The 20,655-nt window shown below is 40.5% G+C and overlaps 1 protein-coding gene across 2 annotated transcripts in view; it reads left to right on the forward strand.

Moving 5' to 3' along the window:
• The window catches only part of LOC146576709 (RNA binding protein fox-1 homolog 3-like), a 431,434-nt gene that overhangs the window by 92,255 nt on the left and 318,524 nt on the right, over positions 1-20,655 (forward strand). For both annotated transcript variants that reach the window (XM_085272168.1, XM_085272169.1), the window contains one exon: positions 839-930. The gene's annotated coding sequence lies outside the window, so the exon portion shown is untranslated. The remainder of the gene's footprint in view (positions 1-838; positions 931-20,655) is intronic.

The following is a 20,655-nucleotide window of genomic DNA, read 5'->3' on the forward strand; positions in this document are numbered from 1 at the left end:
CGGTTGTATTTGTTGGGTTGTGCTGCTCGAGCCAAGGCCCATTACAATTTTCACAAGGAATCGATGCCAGCGTGGCCACCCTCAACTATGTGTTATGGATTACAAGCTAACCTTCCACCTCACTGTCTTATTTCCTGCAGCAGCGTTGGATCTTTTTAAGGATGCGAACAGCTGCATTAAAGTTCAGCCGGTCCGTGCAGATGCCGAGTGCAGATACTTAGCAACCTCTCGTTCTTCTTCTTTTTACAGCCGATCATTTGGTGAGGAAAGTTTGTGGGGAAATGTGGAAATATTCTGTTTCTCGAGTGTGTGTGCATCTGAATCCTCAGAGCTCAGAGAAATGTTGCAAAATTATCACGAGCACGCCTCGCTTTGTCATTCCCTCTTTTGTTTGTTGTCCGTGGGATAGAGGAAGGTAAACAATATATCAATCCCACATTATTTACCATTAATTTTCTAAATAAAAACCTGCGACTTTAAACAGTTGTAAGAGGAAAGAGTCAGCTACATGTTTCATATTTTCATGTTAAGTGGGTACATTGGTCTTGGGGCTGAGAGCCAAAGGCAGAATAGGAAAGCTGTGATGATTTATTTATTAATTTCTTTTAGTTTATTTATTCGAACTGGTAGCAAAGCAATTAACTCCACCCAGAGCAATTAAGCTTTTCTGACCTTTCTCTGGTTAGTTATGGGTCCATATAAAGTAAAAGGACAATAACTGAGCAGCATCTGCACACGCATTATTTCTACACAAGCTTCAGTTACATTTATGGGCTCAAATATAAAGGATGTTACCAATGATCACCAGATCTAACTGTGCCTGTTTATTTTGTTGCAGAAAGCGACTGGTATAACGAGTGGACTTCTGTTGTGCAACAACAAGTGATTTCTCCTCTTACCGACACCTCCGAGCTCCACCCTCTTTGACAGGTAGGATGATTTCTTGAACACAAATGCAACATTTTCACATGTGTAGCAAACAAAAGATGCAAAGCTATATTTAGGCATAAATGGATTATATGCCGCTGTCATCATCTGGAAATTAATCAGAAAATATACAATAAAGGAAAAAGAATGAGCGTTTGTGCCTTAAAGTTACATTTGCTCATGGGGAACCAAATCTGGAAAGTAAAGGTCGTCATTTGTTAAAATTAATAAATCATAGAAATGTTCTTCGGAACGCCACCTTTATAATTTCTCATTACGTACCACATGTTTTCATTAAAAACACTCTCGCAGGTCTCCAAGTGCTATATTGACTTAAGTCACAAGCCAGTGGACAGCGAAGAACCATTTTTCTTCTTTTGCCATTTCGCGTAATGAGCCACCGTTTCCATGTTCTGTTAAAAAAACAAAACAACCTTTCTCTCGCCGGCTTGTGCAATACTCAGACGCTTAAAAGACATCCGAACAAACTCATTGGAATGATAATGTAGTTTGTGTCTGCACTTATGGTGAATATGTCGAAGCATGTCTGCGTTGCATCAAAGGCGTTGTCGTAATTTTCTTTTCAAGGGCAACTTGAAAGAGGAGTCGGGAAGAAAGTGGCGTCGGTTTCTTGTTTTCTCCTACAAGGCAGCTGGTTCAAAAGTAACCTCCTGCTTTCTGAGGGGAGAGTGGGATGATTCAGCAGGAACCCAACAGCCCATCTGACTGATTCACATTTAAACATAAACAGAAATATGGCTGCTCCAGGGAGCTCCGCAGAGGAATGGAAAGTAGCCCCAAATTTCACAGCGGCAAATCAAACGTCTTTTTATTTAACTCTTCCTTTCTGTTTTCCCTTCCTCTGCGGCACCCCGTAGCATTGTGCACACATAACGGCACCTACTGATTGGACTTATTTGAAGCACGTACCTTGACAAAAAATGGAGAAGAGGAGATTTTCCCGTGTCACAAAGAGATTGAATGTGGTTCTCCAGAAGAGGAGGGCCTGAGAGGATTATATGGCTCAGTGGGCGCTGTATTGTGCGGGGAGTGGATACAGCAGGTACCCACCGAATCCCAGCCAAGAGACAGACACAGTGTTGCTAGGGATAATGTTGCCTCCCAGCAATTAAACTCTGGAGGTTTTGGAGTGGTTTAGGAGGAAGCTTGTTAAATTATCCCATCGCTTCTTTCCCCTCTCTCTCTCTCAGCCGCTCTGCCTCCCTGTTAAACACATTTCTTCCCCTTTTTGCTGTTTCGCTGGATGATATCCTGAGAACTATAGGGGGAGTCATTTAGCCTTCAGTACTTTACGCTTAATTGAATTCGTTCCCTTTGGTTCTTTGTGTCTTTTTCAACCACAAATCGAACGCACGCAAGAGACTCAAAGTAAAAACGCGCACGCATCGTCACTCGGGGGTGGAGCATCTTTAAAAACGCTTTTGAACACGTTTGAGCCGCGTTTGATGCCTTTATGTTATTAATAGAGTCGGAGGAGGTTCGCGTTTTGACGTCGCGTTCTGTTTAACGGTTTTCTGTTTAATTGTTTCGTGTGACAGCACGGGAAAAAGTTTGAGAACAAAATGATTATGTTGGTTTCTCATTACTGCAGAATGCATGAGGTCATCAGTACAATATGCCTCCACTTTGCTTCATTAAACTGGTTCATTTAGCCTTTGGTTAAGTACATGTAAAACTTTGTGCTTGTTAGTCCACAGTATTATTTTTGTGTGTATACATCATTAGACGACAGCCTAAACTTTAAGCCCATAGCCGTGGTTTTAAATAACAATTTAACGCAGATACTGATGGTTTTATGTCTTTGACTGGACATCTGCGCATTTGTTGTACTTAAGTGCAGCTACATATGAAGGTATCTACACCTCAAAGGAAGCCATCTTTCTGCTAAAACGACTGTTTTAATACAGTTTCTTTTAAAAGAAAAATAACGTAACACCACCATTCCTATCTCTATCTCTGCCACGCACACACCGCTCTTGTCACTTTTATTGTAAGCAAAGTTACACCGGTTCCCCGACATCGTGCCGCACTCACTTTTTCTTTACTTTGCCTTTGAGTTCAACCTCCATAAAACTCCTGCCTTGGTTCTGGTTTTATGTGAAAGGCGGTGCTCACTAACTTTGACCACTGTCCCCGTCCTCGGGCAAACAAACAGCCCATTTCAAAGGTGAAAGTCCGTGGCGTTCTTCTTGAAAAAAACCCTTCTCTCATTTATTTCCAAATGTGACACTGTGCTTCCTAATACCCTTGGGACTTTTGTGTCCGTAGTTCCGGGTCGGTTCCCAACAGCACAGCAGTGCTGCGTTAACCTCTTTTCCATACCCCGACACACACACACACACACACACACACGCCGGCGTCAAAGTAACCGTGGGTAGTAGAGCCCCAAAGCTTCGTCGTCCAGGACAAATTGGTAGCAAGCGGCTCATTTACTCGGAGCCGTCATGAATGGACTGTGCCATGACTGTGTAAACAAGTGCAAAGACTCCCAAGGGCATTCCTGCATAAATAATGACTCCAAGAGATGTTTGCCATTTGTACCACTCACCGGTTGCAGACATGGGTCAGCTAGTCTCCTCTGCGGGGAGTCTTCAGTAAACAACAGCCGCTGTGTCCATTAACGACTGTGTGGAAAGTTTACCTGGTCACAGGTGCAAAGGCTGATCTCCCGGGTGGAAGGATGCGGGGAATGTGTTTGGCTTCTTCCTCTTTCGCTCTGGTAGCGTTTGGAGCCTCACAGGCTTCCTGCTTTGGTCTTTAGTATATGTTTACAAGTGTTCTTCGTTAATGTTAATATTTAGTTGGTTTGCAATCACATTGATTTCACAGAATAGGAAGAGACAAGTCTGTGGAACTAAAGTTTGACTCAAAAGTAGTTACGTTGTCCTGCGGGCATTTGAGGGCTTGTGTTTTGTCATTCTGCCGGAGTAGAGGTTTTGGTGGCAGGTGAGGAGTCACAACACCTCACATCTCCTGTCACTTTTACTGAGCGCTGGCTCGTCTACAGTCAAACAACACATGAAGCTGAGCACAAGCGCCATTTATGTTTTCAGTTTTGATCGTCTCTGAAAACTTGCTGAATTGTGGGAGCTTCGTGTTCATTTCCAACAAGTAGTTTTCAAGGTTTCTGGAAAGAGATTGAAAGAGCGTTTGGTACAATTGGTGCTCCTGATTTTCAGAAGTATTATCTTCAGGATCTAGACCGAAGGAGTCAACACTCTGAGTTTGATTAAACCGGTCGAAACATTGTCTGTGCACCTGAGGTTGACATTAGAGGACGAGGTATTGTGGCTGTTAGCAGTGCTTTCATTATCGTCTTATTTTTGATTAAGCCTTTCAGGTGCAACCTTGGTGTGATTGTAAATTCCTGTTGCTATGACTAAACAGCTAAATGAACCAGCTCATATTCACTTTGGAGAAATTGGAAAAATTAGAGCAAAAGGCATTTCTTCCGTTTCCAAGGACGCTCTTTAATATGTAAGTCAAATATAATAAGTCAACAATAATAAGTGAAAAATGTAACAGTGTTCAGAGTCTGCAGTTATTGTCCCCTGTTGCCGTACTGAGACTGCTCATTACTGTACACGTTATTAAACAAAATAATTAGAAGGATTAAAATGCTGTGATCCTTGTTTAGAGTAAGATAAGGAGGGAAGAACATGCTGTTACCCAAATCAAACCGGTTTATCCTCCACCTCTCGAATGCAGCTCGCCTGGGTTAGGTGTCGATTGCTGGAAGTACATCATGCTAAGCTCTACTGTGAAATGAATGCAGCAGTATTAGGTGACACCGTGCTGCCATTTAGAATGTCACATTTATAATTCTAACCTTTACACACATTAAGCATTTACCATTTGCTTGTAAAACATCTTATAAAGAACACTGGTCAATTTATTCCAGTCATTCCTCAACTACTGTTGTTGTAACTGAGAATCCCTCTTTCTCTCTCTCTCTCAATATATATGTATGTAGTATATACACAAAGCAAAAAACCGATGTTGCTGTTTATTAGGTGAATGATGTGCTGAATTTGCATTTTTAAAACCCAATTTTGAAGCTCTATACTTCTCTGAGACGTCAGAAATTAATCAAGCATAACATTCATCTACTTAAATTAAATTTTTCAGTGCAGGATGTAAGGAAATAACTGTAATTTTGCATCTTAATTAAAATATATATATATATATATATGTTGTACTATGTTTTCTGCTTTTTTGTAATATTGTAAATTTGAAATGCATACTGGTGGATCAGCCATTATGGATATTAAAAAATGCTTTGGGTAATTACCAATATTGTTCATTTATTGCAGTTTTTGCATAAACGACATAAACAGCCTCTCTAACCTTGATGAATGCTTTACAGCCATTAATAACTGAATGTTTTTACATTTTCTCCCTGTTAATCCTGGCAAAGCTGAGGTTCCTGTGTTTGGTCTTGAGAGCATCAGTCATTACATCACCTCCCTCACCAACAGCAAGAACCTTATTTTTGTTATTTTTGACCAAAAATTAAGTTTTGCATCTGGCGTCTCAAAGTGCATTAAATCTTGTTTCCTGCAGCTAAGAAACATTTAAAAAAAAATCAGGTTTTTATTTTATACGGAACTCTTAGTACTTTAATTTTCTTCTGTCTCTTTTATTGTAGCTCTTTTTTCCCATTATTTTTCCCATTGTTTGCTAAACTACCTCATTTAGCAAACAATGTGAAATTATTGATCAGTTTAAATATTTAAGTAAACCAAGTTGTTGCTCAGATTATGAACAGCTCTGGATTTAATGTGTGCAAAGGTGTTTAAGTTGAAATTCTTAATTTTGAAGTATTGTGTGGTGCATTCAGTGACTGAATAACTGAGAATGTTTTCACCCCTCAGCCGTGTTGCTGCCGGGCAGGCGACATAGACACGTTTGACAAGTTTGTAAATGCAAGAACTCAAGAACGAAACAACTTAGGAGCTTGAAATTGATGCCACAGGTGTAGCTACTAAAAGTCTTGGATGAGTTGAAATCTCAGGGACCTTGACTTCAAGGTCAGAGGTCGCTGGTCAAGTTCGCTGAAAATCTTGTGAATGCTATGAGAACAATGCGACGATCTACTAGGAGGCTAAGTGGTACCACCGACTGCCACCAGTATTTTACATGTAGCTAACACAACAAAGGTCTACCCTGACTGAGACCACTGTAGCGTGGTCACATCCAGCCAGTGTTCACCTTCAGGGTGGCTGATAAAAATGCATTGTGCTGAATTTTTTTTACCATGTGGTGCAAGAAGTAGTGACAAAATGAGACACAGAGGTGGTGACACACAGAGTGACTACAGTGCATTGCTATAATTTACAATGATAAAGTGTTTATGGGAATTACAACAGGAAGGCTGAAATAGCAGTTATACAGACAGCTGACAGTGTTACAGTAACTTCTAGATCATTTATCCACCCCTATACTTTGATATTTGTTACAGTATGAAACAATTGTTGTAGATTACAGGAAGTACACTTTAAAAAATGAAGGAATAAAAAATATCAAATCTAGCTGCCAACATCTTTGCTGTGGTTACACTTTCCAGTTATATGTCAAAACCTTTTTAATCATTTTATAGCATAATGTCAGCGTACTGTGGACAGGTAACTCACTTTTAAAGTTGCACACAATATTGTTTAACATGCATATTTTTAAACATCTTTATATCTGTAGGCGAGTAACAAGAGTTCTGTTTGCAGTCTGTTTTTAGTCCAAGTATTGTGGGGTTGGTTGCGTGCAGGTAGACAGATGTGAGGTCTTTTTCAGGATATTTGCTTTCTACACCGGAAGCCCCAAAATATTTGGCATCATTGCCAGAGGCTAAGCCAGCAGACAATAGCCAATGGCTTGCTAGATCTTCTTGCGTTGTACTGAAGTGGAATATTTGTTCCGATAGTGGCACTGGATAAAAAGTGCAGGATACATACTTCTGAGCCACGTATCTGCTAATTGCTGACGTATCTGGCAGTGGACAGTGCTTGGTGTCCTTTAAACGCTGTTACTCACAGGATGTTAATGCAGCTGCAGAAACTCTGCAGTCTGCTGTGTTTTTAGTCAGCCACCCAGTCTGCAAGCAGCACTCCCAGTTGTGTTGCATAATTGTGTGGCATATAGGTTTCCGCTCCAAGCGTGGGTTTGACGGAGAATGGAAAGCAAGAGGATGTGTTGGTGGGAGAGAGGGGACGACATAAAGAGAAAGACAAAGCAACACCCACTCCTCATTAGCTTAAACATTGCGTGTGTCCGTTATCCTGTAAGATAACATTTGAAGAAGGAGGAAAAGAAAACGGAAGCCCACATCTACTGCGCAGCAACATGGGATAGAGATATAAAACAAATCTCCACACTTAGGCTCTGCCATCTGTTCATCTTGGAGAATACCATGCTTTGCAACACTTTTTTCTTCCTCCCGCCTTTGAGAAGCCATCAAGCTCTCTGAGAAAACAGCTTGACAAAGTGACATGCCTGCATGCCAGCCCTGTGGCTGCATGTTTTCTTTTTCCGCGCCTCCTTCAGACTTTTACTTTTTTCAGATAGTTTTCATATCTAAATCCAGGTTTTGATAGCATATGCAAAACACAATGTGACATAATACAATTTGAGCTCCATGTGAGAAATGGGATTATCTCGGTCATGATTGTCAGCTCTGTGTTACAGTAATCACTTTCTTCCAGGAGGAAAGACGTGACTCACTCACAACTTGACCTGCTGTCATTATCTATTCACTCTGACACTATTTAAGCATTTGGCTCGATATTTTGTTTTCCTTCAGGTGAAGTAGAAATGAATTTGGAAATAAAATAAATAAATGGTGAAAAAAATGAGTAATCCCCCTGCAAATTGGAACAAGGAGTAAATCCCACCGGCAGTAAATCCTCCACTGTTTCTATCGCTCTAATTCTCTCTCAAAACGTTGTTTGGATGCTTCAGAGGAAGTGGTCGATCGTCACAGCGGAGGCATGTCACAGGCTTCTTCTCTGCACTCTCCACAGCGAGACTCCTCAAACGCCTCGGTGGTCTAATTGATACAGAATGTTTCCCAGGTCTCTAGAGGAAGGTCATATCATATAAGTGCAACACTGCAGAGACCCCTGCCATATAGCAAAGGCACAACGAGTGACATTATAGATCTTAAAGGGAATATATATCTATATCTATATACATATCTATATCTATATCTATATCTATATCTATATATCTATATATATATATATATATCTATATCTATATATCTATATCTATATATATCTATATATATATATATCTATATATATCTATATCTATATATATATATATATATATATATATATATATATATATATATATATATATATATATATATATATATATATCAATCATTGAATCTCGATAAAACCAAATTTATGTTGTTTGGAAACCAAAAGAAAAACATCGAAGTAGAAATATGTGTTGACAATGTATATTTAGAAAGAGTAAATGAAATAAAATTTCTTGGGGTGATCATTGACCACAAGCTCTGTTGGAAGCCACACATTACTTATGTTCGGGGGAAATTGGCACGGGGCATTGCCGTCCTGGGAAAAGCAAAGCATATGTTGGATCAGAAAGCACTGCACATTTTATACTGTGCTTTACTACTGCCATATATGAGCTACTGTGTAGAGGTCTGGGGAAACACATACAAAAGTAACACACAAACAATAACTATAATACAGAAAAGGGCCATTAGATTAATAAATAATGTAGGGTACAGGGACCATACAAATGCACTCTTTGTCAAAATGCAAGCTATTAAATTCCAAGACTTGGTGAAGCTTAAAACAGCGCAAATAATGTATAAAGTCAGAAATAAATTGCTTCCCAAAGAAATCTGTAAATTGTTCATAGAAAGAGAAGGTGGGTATAACTTAAGAGGGAAATGGAATTTAAAAATACAAAGTGCTAGAACAACTTTAACAACTATGTCAATCTCAATTGCAGGAGTTAAATTATGGAACAGTCTAACAGAAGAAATAAAAGACAGTCAAAACATAAAACAGTTTAAAGTAAAATATAAAAACCTAATTTTAAATAAGTATAAGAATGAAGAAAACGGGGTTAACCCAGGACGGTAATGTTGCTGGTAATGGTGTTGCGGTTCTTTTTTGGTTGTTTTTTTGTTTTTTTTGTTTTGTTTTGGTTTGTTGTTTTTCCATAACTTGTGTATCTGCAAATATACACATTCTGTATTTTTCATATGAAAGAAACTATACTGTGGTGGGGCTTGCTAATTTCTTGTTTTTGATTTATGTATGTTATGTTTTGTTTTACTTCATATGTTTATATGTTTCATATGTTGTTTGTTTAATTTAAGACAAAAAAAAATTAAATGAATGAGAGGTAAAACTTGAGGGGGTAGGGACAAATAAGTAAATACTTCGGCCTACTCCTTTTCGAACAAATGATGGAGTGATGTTTTGTAATGATTGTGAAGGCACATGTTTGAAATGTTTGAAATAAAAATGAACTGAACTGAACTGAAGATATATATATATATATATATATATATATATATATATATATATATATATATATATATATATATATATATATATATATATATATATATATATAGAGAGAGATATATATATAGAGATATATAGATAGATAAACTTGTTATGCTAGACTAGGTTTGACCAGACCAGAAATTAAGCCTGACCAGTTACATAACAAAATCAAAATATAAATTACACGTATATCTTATGGTTAAAAAAAAAAATGTTAAGCACGTAATAGTTTCTTACTCATCTTAGACATGCTGCTATCAGATATATTGAAAATACTAGGCTATGAAAATCTGACACATGACCCTTATTTCATTTTACACAGCTGTCACGGTCATTTATTAGTCGCATTTTCAACAGCGCTGCAGCTTAAAAGGCTCCATCATCATGTATGATCCATGATGATCATTTTGGAGACATTAATGGTGTAAATAGTGATGATTGCAAATTGATAAACAGCTTGATAAATGGCTAGAGTCACACCAAGGACCATGTGCAGGGAACTTGCAAAAGGTGATCTTGTTGTTTTGAAGAGTAGGTCTGTGACCACCCGCAGCATCTCTAAAAAGACTTTGCTGCATGAAGACGGCAATAAAACAACAATAAGCCAGAGACTTATTGAGTCAGTCTGCTGTCATTTTGCAGTTAGTGAGGTAATTAACTCTGATAAATCAGCAAAGTTCACAAAAATCTATTGCTGTCTGTTGCGAACGTGTTGCTGCCTACATGCACATAAATTCACATTAACTGCTTGCACTCAGTGTGCATTTAGAGTCTCAGATCTGAAACAGAAATCCCTCCACTAACAGTGTCAGAGCTCCTGCAAGGATGGAGATTCACATATGCACTCAGCAAGCTGGCTTTTATATAAGAATAGAACCAGAGTAGAGTCCCTATCGCGAAGAGACGAATCCAGACGAGTTGCGCTCAGCGGCAGCCTGATTCCGGCTGATTTTCACAATCTGTTTGCATTTAATTTAATTTGGATGACCAGTCTGTCTGAGAGCGACTGCAGTCAGTCCGAGTCGGACCGCAACTGTATGGCGAGACGTTGCCTCTCAACAGGTGCCCTGCGAAGTCGGTCTCCGACACCAAACTCTTTGTTTCCGAGTTGCGAGGAGGTCGCCTGCCTGCATTCACTCTAGTTTGAGTGAGCTGAGAGTAAATACTCATTAATTATTTACTTGTTTTGGTTCTCAGTGTTCGGGAGGATATGTAGACAAATGTGACAGAGCTTAGAACTCAACCTCAGGATGGCTGCTGTGTGGCCCAAACGTCTGAGGTGTAGAAAGGTGATTTAGCCAAGGTTCTGTGTCAGGAACAAATACAGGTATTGTTCTTGTAAGAGCTCGAAACCTTCATGCTGGGGAGACTCACCTGTGGATCCTGCTGCTAAAGGCGAGAGGCTGCATGTCATTAATAATCTCAGACAAAAGAAAACACAAACAACTAAAAGCAAAAACATGCTGTTTGTCTAAACTGGGTTACATTGTTTTTGAGTCTAACCAACAACCTCCGTGTGTGTGTGTGTGTCATGATAGCTGGCAGCAGGATAGGCATAAACCACAGGGAGATTGTTGGGGGGGGGGCTATAATTTATTTCATTATTTCAATGAATTATGTATGTCTTGTTCTTGGTATAATGGTCTAATTGTGCCTATTGAAGTTGCGCTTCATCTTGAATTTAAATAATTCATCATTATGATTATTATGATTGATGATCATTAGCCTGTTTTGGTGCCCCCTTCGGCACTTGGTGAGCTGCAGTAGCACTGCTTTAGACTTTGACCTGTAATTACTACCAAATTACACACTTTTTGTTTTTTTTTAGGAAACTTTTTTTTGTAAATTTAGGAAGAGAAAACTGAACTTGAGGGGTTAAAACGGTCTTGATGTGTTCATTTCTGGAGTGGAAGAGGAATATTTGAATCACATTTCTTCCTGATTGCCATGGATTAAGTGGAGCAAGTGTCTCTCTGTGTTTTGGGCATTGGTATCTGGGCGAGATAGCCGAGCCTGTGCCAATAGGTGACACATGGCCGGCTATGCATCATTTTATGAGTGTTTGGCTAGAGCCTCATCCTCTCTCCACGGCCCCTCAGCCTGCTTCTACAACCCGTAAAGAGGACATCCATCAGGGCGATGTAATTTGCCATGCAGTCAAGCTTCTCTGCTAATACAATTTGTTAACCAGTTGTGGTGTGTGTGTGTGTATATGTGTGTGTGCGTGCAGTATATGGACTTTCTTCTTATTTTTATATCCTTTTTCACAAACACTGATTATCACAATTACCTTAATAGCTTTTTAGCTTTTTGTTTTATTAAAAAAAAAAAGACTTTTGAAAAACTAGAATGACACTTTTGATCTCGTTGAACGTGGTTTCGATGGAGGGAGCTCTGAGCACCAAACTCAGAGGCGTAGTGGTAATTTGGAGGCTTTACTGGTGTTCCTTGGCTGAGAGTGACATGGGAATCTGTGATGGCCGGCACTATGTACTTCACACTCCAAACTATTTGTTGCTCGGTGACATTGAGGTGACCCAGAAAATTCTATGTCATTAAATGCTTGGAGGAATTTTTTGCTGCTGACCACACTTTGTTACCAGCTCAACAACACGCTGCTTGTTTCTCTCTCTGGAGTGTTGAGTGTCATCTCGCCGCACGTCCCGCAGTAATGAAATTCTGCAATTACCGGGATCTCTAGGAATTGGAGAATTTCCTGTTCCTTTTGTTTTCTTCCCGCTTCCCCCAGTGTTGCATCACAGTCGCAGCTTTACACCGAATGCTACCAAATGGGTTTCCTAGATACCCTCGCACAATGCAGTTTAATTCTGGTTACACAACACTAGATGTCACTCCAATGTTCTGAGATTAGTTTGATGTGACTGCATTTGCCCACAACCTAGTTGGACATCCCTTTTCGCCTTTTAGTGCATTTCCACACATCAGCTCGCACGCTTTCATATCAAATTGTATCACATAGGCCTACAGTTAACCACGGATCAAAAGCTCGCGTCACCCGAGTCGAAGATGCCGTCTCAGATAAGCAGATTTAAAGTGTGTGTTGTTTTAGCAGAAAGCCGAAGAGGGGTTAGTGCTTCGGTGTGATCCTGGGTCTCAAGGGGAGGCTCCCGCTTGTCAGAATGTGCTGTTGCAGGATCTTCCTGATGAAGTCATTAAGAAGTCATTAAGAAACCATTAAGAATCATTAAGTCGGCGAGGTGGCACTCCAATGCGCACACAGCGAAGCGCCAGGCATCAGGAAAACTTGTTAATCACGCAGTTTATTTGTTTCCCCAGTGTGAGACTGTAAATACTATGACAGTGTGTTGAAGTGTGCATCCTAATGAAAGTCTGTATTAGCTCCTCTGCCAGTGTGCGAATGCCGTCTCCAGAGGGGCCACTCTCATCATCACACGATGGTTGCCTCCTTGCCAGCTAAGTCTCTAAAGCAATAAACAAGAGCACGCGTTTCTGATTCTGTTCACTCATTTTTCCCTTAAACCCCCAGGTGGCTGATTTATAAAATGGCAGCGATATCACGGTGTGCTCTGCGTTGTTTTTGTCCTTCCCGGTGCAGTCTAAAATGCGCGTGCGGCTCTGTTTGCTTCCGAGCGTCTGCACTCGCCATGCGTATAGGCATGCCCTCGGTGTTTTTCCAGCTGATTGTCTGTGACCAATAGAGCCTCGGCAGAGTGACAGGTCAGGAGGAGGAGGGTGCCGTTTGAATATGCACCCAAGTGCTCTTATCTTAATCAGTGGGCCTGAGCGAGATGTTGCTTCCCCCCATAATTATCTTCATACAGTAAATCTCTCATTAGGAGGTCGTGCTAAGCCAAACCCTCAGAGACCCGAGGCTATCTCGAGGATGAGGAGAGGGAGATGACAGCTCAGGTGTCGCCTGATGTATATGAAAGAATTACTTTGTGGATTAAATTGCACATCCTCTCTTTTTGGAATTTTGGGCTTTATTTGTATTTATTTCATTAAAGCTGTAGGCGGAATGGGAAATAGCCCTACTTTGAAATTCTTATAAAGATAGATATGCATATATAGAAAAAAAGAGACCATATTTCCACACATTAAACTTTTATAATGTGGCGCACAATGGCTCCTTGCCCCTTTTCCCCCCATACTCAATCACCAAAAAGGGAGTGGCAATTACATATTTACGATCACCAAAACTATTGCTTGGATTGTTTTAGAGTTTCTTTCTCAGGGTCTAGTTAATAAAGTCAGATGCACACGCACACAAATGCTTTTTGGTTCTGCCTTCGGTGAAAGCAGCACAGCAAGGAGCTCTAATGCGATAAATATCAGTCATCCCTTCCGTGTTCCAGGGCTTCTGTCCAGCTCCGGGGCCCCTAAATCCTTAAACACCGCCCACCCTCTGTCTGCTGTAACCAAACAACCAAAGTAAACAACAAAAATGCAGGTGTGTTCAACAAAGCGTCTCATGTGATCACAGCCTCATAAATCCCCGCGTGAACTTTTACTGCTGTTCGAAGCCATCGGAGGATATTGACATAAATGCTCTCAACATAACAGAAAGGCTACACATGACAGATGGCTTTCTGCTGGAATAGAATTATCTTACGCACGTGCCTTTGTCCGCACATTTGGCGCCATACCTCTCCCCGCTGCTTTTCAACCCGAAACACCGCCCTCCCGCCGACCGCGTGACCTGGGTCAAGCAACTTCTCTCAGGGATTAATCCTCGTTGTGTGTAAACACATTAACTGGCAATTAATATGGAGATTCTGCTCCAGATGTGCCTGTAAAAGTGGAGTTTAGACTTGGCAAGCGGCTTTTCCGATCCATATGGGTTAGCTGCCGAAGCAATATTCCACCTGCTCCCGCCGCCATTATTTCTCACACAGGCAAACAAATGCCCCAAATGAGAGCGGCAGCATTTGGTTTAGCCGCGCTGACAGGGGAGGGGGAGAGCGGCTCGTTCTCGCGGCATTCATATACACCTGGTTAGTATGTGTTTAGACGCCACGGAGAATCTGTTTCTGCTCTTCCGTTATGTTAATTTCAATCCTCCCACACTCGGAACATGATGATGTGAGGGTTTCATCAACAGCTGCAACTGTCTGTTAAGTGATACAACATTCCTGCAGAAACAGTACTTTTCTGTCGACTAGTCAAAGTCGACAAACTTTCCGCCGTCGCATTGCACCGATAACGTGGAAGAAAAAATGATGTAAAAGGTAGAAACAGTCAAAGTCTGTAGTGATGGCTCAGTCCCGTCTGTGGCATTTCACCTCACCTGCTAACTCGGGCGCGCAGGATTCCTCAAACAAATTGAACCGAATTGTGCTAAATTACTTTTCTTATCGATCCAGCTTATTTTCGGGCCATGTAATTTAATCCCGCTATTACTAAGCCTATATATCATCTTTGTTTATAAAGAAAGGCCGATCAATAAAAAATAATACCGACTCTCTTTGAAAATGAATCGATGTGAAACACGACGCTGCAGTATTATCATTCAAAACCAGTGTGGCGACCCGATCTGCTTCAGATGTACTGTCACAGCTTCAGTGGCAAAGGTCTTATCTGACTGGCAGCATGGAGGCATTAAAATAAAACAAACAGCAGAAATAGCAGGTGAAACAGATCAAACTCGTGCTGCGTGTCAACCAGGAACTTAATTTTCAGCCCTCGCGCTGGATGACTGCCACATTCGCCTGTTGCTTTACAGTCCTCTGGTTTTGCCAGTCAGGTCACAGCTGAGATATCATGCAAGTCCTGCTGAGACGATCGGTCGCTTCAACCGGCTGCAGAAAGAGCGATTGCGTACAAGCTCTGTTAACTCCCGTTCTCGTCAGCATTTCCTCAGAAACGCACATTAATTCAGAATTCAGAGCAGCAGCAAAACAAGTGGCTAGTTTTCATGTGTCACACATCCTCATGTTTTTTTCCTCTGGCACAAAAGCTGCAGCACTCTCATCATCCACAAGATAGACTCCATGATAGAAATATAAATGTGTGCATACTTTAAAGGCATCCTCGGTAGACGGTGCGCACCTTTAATGTATTTGTGTTGAACAATATCAGAATTTCTTAGGCTCGGTTGCATCAGCTCCTTTTCTCTCCACCTCCCAGTGTGATGAAAGAAAAAACAGATGTACAACAAAACACTGAACGTCTCTTTGACTTGTTACCTGTTGTTCCCGGTTACTTGTGTTATAAAACTCAGTAAAGGTCAGACAACCTTTAATACAAACTGCATGTTGGGTATTTTAGCAGTAGCCTGTAGTAAAAACTAGGGGTGAACTTTAGGGCCAATAACAGAGCCTATGTTCATAGAAATATCATCAGTAATTGATGCTAAAATATTTTTTAATCACTTCATGTTTGTTGTCTTTTTTTGACCTTTTAATACTAAAAACTAACCTTGAACATAAAAAAATATTTGTAAGGTTTGATAACAAAGCAAAAAAAAAATATTGGTCACTGATATACAAAGGCTGAATTTGCAAATATTGTTATCACGATTCTGCATTAAAGAATCAGTACAGAGATGTTCGGTAAAGTCTATAAAACATTTAAAATTGTTCAAACTTTAAACTTTTAGCTCTTTTCTTCCACCACTGTTGTGCACATTACAAAATGTGACTTTCTCCATTTTAAAAAGAGCCATTACAATTACTCATATTATCCAATAACCACACTGAGATTCCACAGATACCTCAGCGTCAAAGTGACAGAAAGATGTCATAAACAATGCATATCTTGATAGACAGGAGTGAGATTTGATGAAAAATGTGACCTTAGCTCTGAGAACACTGCCACCAGCGAGAAGAGTGATCAACTTTGGTGCATTATTTCACGTTTTGGCCTCAAATGCACTTTTACAGGCAATGGCGAAGCTTTGGCTTAAATTAGACATCATCAGGAAGAAACAGAAACAAGATAGCAGGCTGCTAGCTGTTTCTCGTGTAACAGCTCCAAACCTCCCACTCCCCGCCACATGGGGTCTGTCCTCCAGCTCTGCCCGGATGGACTAGCGGTCCCCTGATGGTCGCATCCTTTCTCCTGAGGTCTGCCGTGTGCTGACGGGTAAAGGGGAGAGATGCACTAGCAGACGCTGGCCACAGTTGCTCTGCCTGGCACGAGCGTCGTGTTGGCTCTGACCAGACCCGAGTCTTCCAAGAGCTCTGTCTTTTCCGGCCGGCCTGGGCGCCCGCATGGGGCCTGGCATGCTGAGCGTGAGCTTGGCATCCCGGACAAACAACAGGAGGTGGAGGCATCCTCGCTCTTTCTCTCTCCTGATGATCCGCTCCAAGGACGATTTCCCTTCTCCCGGAACTAGCTGCGGTTGTGCACAAAGCAGCAGCAGCATTTACAGACAATCAAAAGGAATAGAATAGAACAAAAAGCGACTGAGAGGATGGGTTTGATTTGATTGAATAGCATTGTAAAGAATCGCGTCCAGGCTATTTAAACTTTGTGCTTGGATTCATGCTGACACGAATGCGTAAATGCAGATATTGTGTGTCTGAACAGCGCTTGAAAGACAAAAAATATGACTTGGATTTTTCTCCACATGAGCTAATGACGGCTTATACACTGACGGGTTTGCTTCAGCAGTTCTAAGAAGGACTGTGCTTCACTCTATACCTGTGGTGACATCAGGCCTTAAATTTTTGTTTCTAGAAGTTGACTTTTGCCCCACACCCTCCCTTTTTTATGTGGCGACGATGACATCATTTCTCCTGTGCTTTGCAAAACTGGAAAAATAAGCATCAGTGAACCCAAAAGAATGTAACAAGAATGTAACAAAGAATGTAACAAAGTTACTGATTTATGGATTAATTAGAGCAGTGTTTACCAACCTTTTGAAGCCACGGTGCATATTCACATTAGAATAACATTATTATTATTATTATTATTATTATTATTATTATTATTATTATTATTATTATTAGAAAAATCAGACCACCAAACGAATCCCAGGCATAGCGGAATTGGATCGGTTTGTCCCCAGTATACCTTCTTTGCTTTCTTCTGACCACTACTCATGCTAGGGCCTTCATCTGGGTCAGAGTTTTCTCCAGGACCAGGTCAGACTGACTACTTTTTCTTTTCAAGTATTTATTTTTTGCTGTACGCGCTGCGTCGTCTCGCTTCCAGCATGACTATTATGTCATTTCTTCTTCGTCTTCTTCTATTTTAGTGGCAGTTGGCAATCCATTTAATTAGAGCTGGTAGTTGTACTGCCCTCTAGTGGAAGATAATGTAATTGTTCTGCCCGTTACTCACGCCGGTCGCTTAGATCAGCGGTCCCCAACCTTTTTTTGCACCACGGACCAATATTTTCACGGCCTGGCCTTTAAGATGTTGCTGATAAATACAACAAAATAAAACCAGTACCGGTACCAAAAAAAAAAAAGATTTATTCGTAACAGATGGGAAAAGACCCAGAGAAACTGAGTTAACGATAAAAACGATTAAAAAGGTAAAAAAACAATAAAACCTCTGAAAACCATAAATTTCAGAGCCTCAACTCTTGCAGCCCGGAACCAAACGGCTCACGTACCGGTATCGGGCCGTGGCCCGGGGGTTGGGGACCGCTGACTAAGAGTGCTAATCAGGCGAAACCAGATAATCTTCCACGGCACACATGAGTTAGAGAGCTGAACTCTGGATGTCATTTTAAATCATTTTAAACTCTTGATTCCCTTTTCTTAACTGAGCACTTTCTGCCATATGTCAGGCCTGCTTCTACAACAAAATGACTGGGATTGCATCTGAAGTTAGTGTGGGTGGTTTCAGCTGTCTGTGCAGCTACCCTCGCAAAAACCAAAACTTTCTCTAATGGTCGTCAAACCACATCTTTATTGATGTTTACAGAGGTGTCAAAACTCATCATTCAAAGAGGAGTGGAGGTTGTCGAACGCCGTCTTTATGGGGGAAACAGTTACTTACCATATCTACTTTATACTCTCTCTCTCATTTAGCATTTCTTCCATTTGTTTTCCTCAAACACAGTTTAACAGTCATACACGTTTCAAACAGAACCCCTCACAATCCTTTCCATTGGAAAAATCTAACAAATGTTAGCAGGAGCAAAGCAAACATTGCTCCTAAAAAACTCAAAGTGCGGCAGCACGAGTACTTATGTCAGTGTAACTTGGTTTCATCCATATCCATTAAACTCACCAACGCTCCTGGGGGAATGTGTTCATTAAAACCCACTAAATACATGAATATTGAATGAACAACAACAAGAGATCATTTTTCAAACTGGAAATCCCACCTCACGGCTGTAGGTCTCTGCCAACCATTCAAGTTGCAGTTTGCATCCATCTTTCTATTTTGGCCGTTAATGGGAGCTGTTAGAGGATGTCGTTTGCTGTACACATTTCGAAGGCCTGTGAGGGAAACGTTTGATTTGTGACGAATGGGTTTATACATAAAATTGATTGGACTCGACTCCGTTAAGCTTTTCTTCTGTTGTTCTGCTTTATGTATTATTTAGCAGAGAAAATGACAAAAAGGATAAAATATGGTTTCACATTTAGGCACTAAAGCTGAGATTTATGCCAACTTTGGCTTTCAACACCATTTTTTTAAAGAAAATCGCCTTTCTCTACAACGTAATGTTCTCCGACTATAACGACAGCATGGTTAATATGTTATTGTAGTTTTTTTGGAAAGGTTAAGGCATGACTTCTTTCTAGCTTAGACAATATTTTGATTATTCATAGCCGATGCATAAAGTGCTAAATACCATATTCATTTAATGCTGTGTTAAAAACTAGAATCATTGACAGTGTTTGACACGCTAAAGACATCCACTAACCAAGCAACCAGACTAAAGATCTGCTTAACCAGTAATAGCCATGACAATAATAATAAAAACTGCATTGATAAGGCCATCAGAAAATGAGCCAATAATGCCAGAAGACTGACTGAACAGCCAGAAGTTTATTACAGAGTTCGGGGAAAATTTGAATAAAATTTCAATTAAAAAAGAGAAAACATTTTAACATAATCCCGCACTTCCCCCCATGTTTTAAACATTATCACAGTGCATATTCAATTTTGCGATTAGTAGTCCACCGTTCGAGTGTAAAGTGTTGTACAAATAGCAGGGGCAGACACTGAAGCATTAATTTTGTCCAATTTACATGCACTTTGTAATGTAGTACTTTAGCAGAATGTATTGGCATATGGGATAAATATAAATAAAACATGTTTTGACATTTATACATGAAAATGATTATTTAGCAGTTCCACAAGCGCGCTGGCTTTGCTCGCATCGCTCTGTATGTGTTTAGTTTCCTCTCTTGACTTTGTGAGTTCTACACAAAGCCGTCCAGAAACTTCCAGGTTCGCCGTCGTGCACCGTTCAGCAAACTTTCTACACAAAAGATACTAAATGCTCTCCGGACAAGCACAGAAATCGGTCTTCAGCTGTATAATTTCTTGCAGCCTGAAGGTATATAAGCTACCGACATAATTTCTAAACAGTTTCTACCGACTTTCTGAACGTGTTTTTTCTTCTGTGTTTCACAATGTGAAAGTTAGAAGATGTAAGAGGTCAAAAGGGTCCAGTGGTGTGAAAAGAAATCCTCCAGCGTCGTTTGTGTTATTCACAAAATATATTAAAAAATCATATTTTTTTCGATTTGAATTACCTCTCAATCACTCTTCTTCACATTACCATATTGATCTCTGGCTAATGAGCTGAAAACTACTTTCTTCACTTCTCGCACAACAGCTGACTGACCAACGGGAAATTTGAATCCTAACAATGTCCTTCAGGCGCCACGTGACCGGAGGCAGCATCTCATTTCCATACGGAGCTCTGCGGATGGCTACTTCCTGACCGCCACAGCGTGATGAAAATAAAGGAAACTGTATTTTAAAGCAGCGCCCTTCCCGCAACCCCCATAATTCATGCTGTTTATGATGTAAATATTTCAGGGAGGTGAGATGACCCCACAGCGTGGCAAAGGCCATTAATAATCATAAAAAATATGAACCGCCCTCTCCGTGATTAATTGCATGCGTTTTGCATAATGCTTTGTTTGCGGTGAGCTTTAAGCAATTTACTATCAGCCGACCAAACTGTCAAAGTAACCAAGGCTACTTCAAAGTGATTTTTGCCTGTGTATCACTGGATACTCTACAGTTATCGCCATAAAGA

This window comes from Mchenga conophoros, linkage group LG4 (assembly GCF_057382185.1).
Source record: "Mchenga conophoros isolate Kocher_MC1m ecotype Shallow Benthic linkage group LG4, M_conophoros_male_GT1.1, whole genome shotgun sequence".
NCBI lineage: Eukaryota > Metazoa > Chordata > Actinopteri > Cichliformes > Cichlidae > Mchenga > Mchenga conophoros.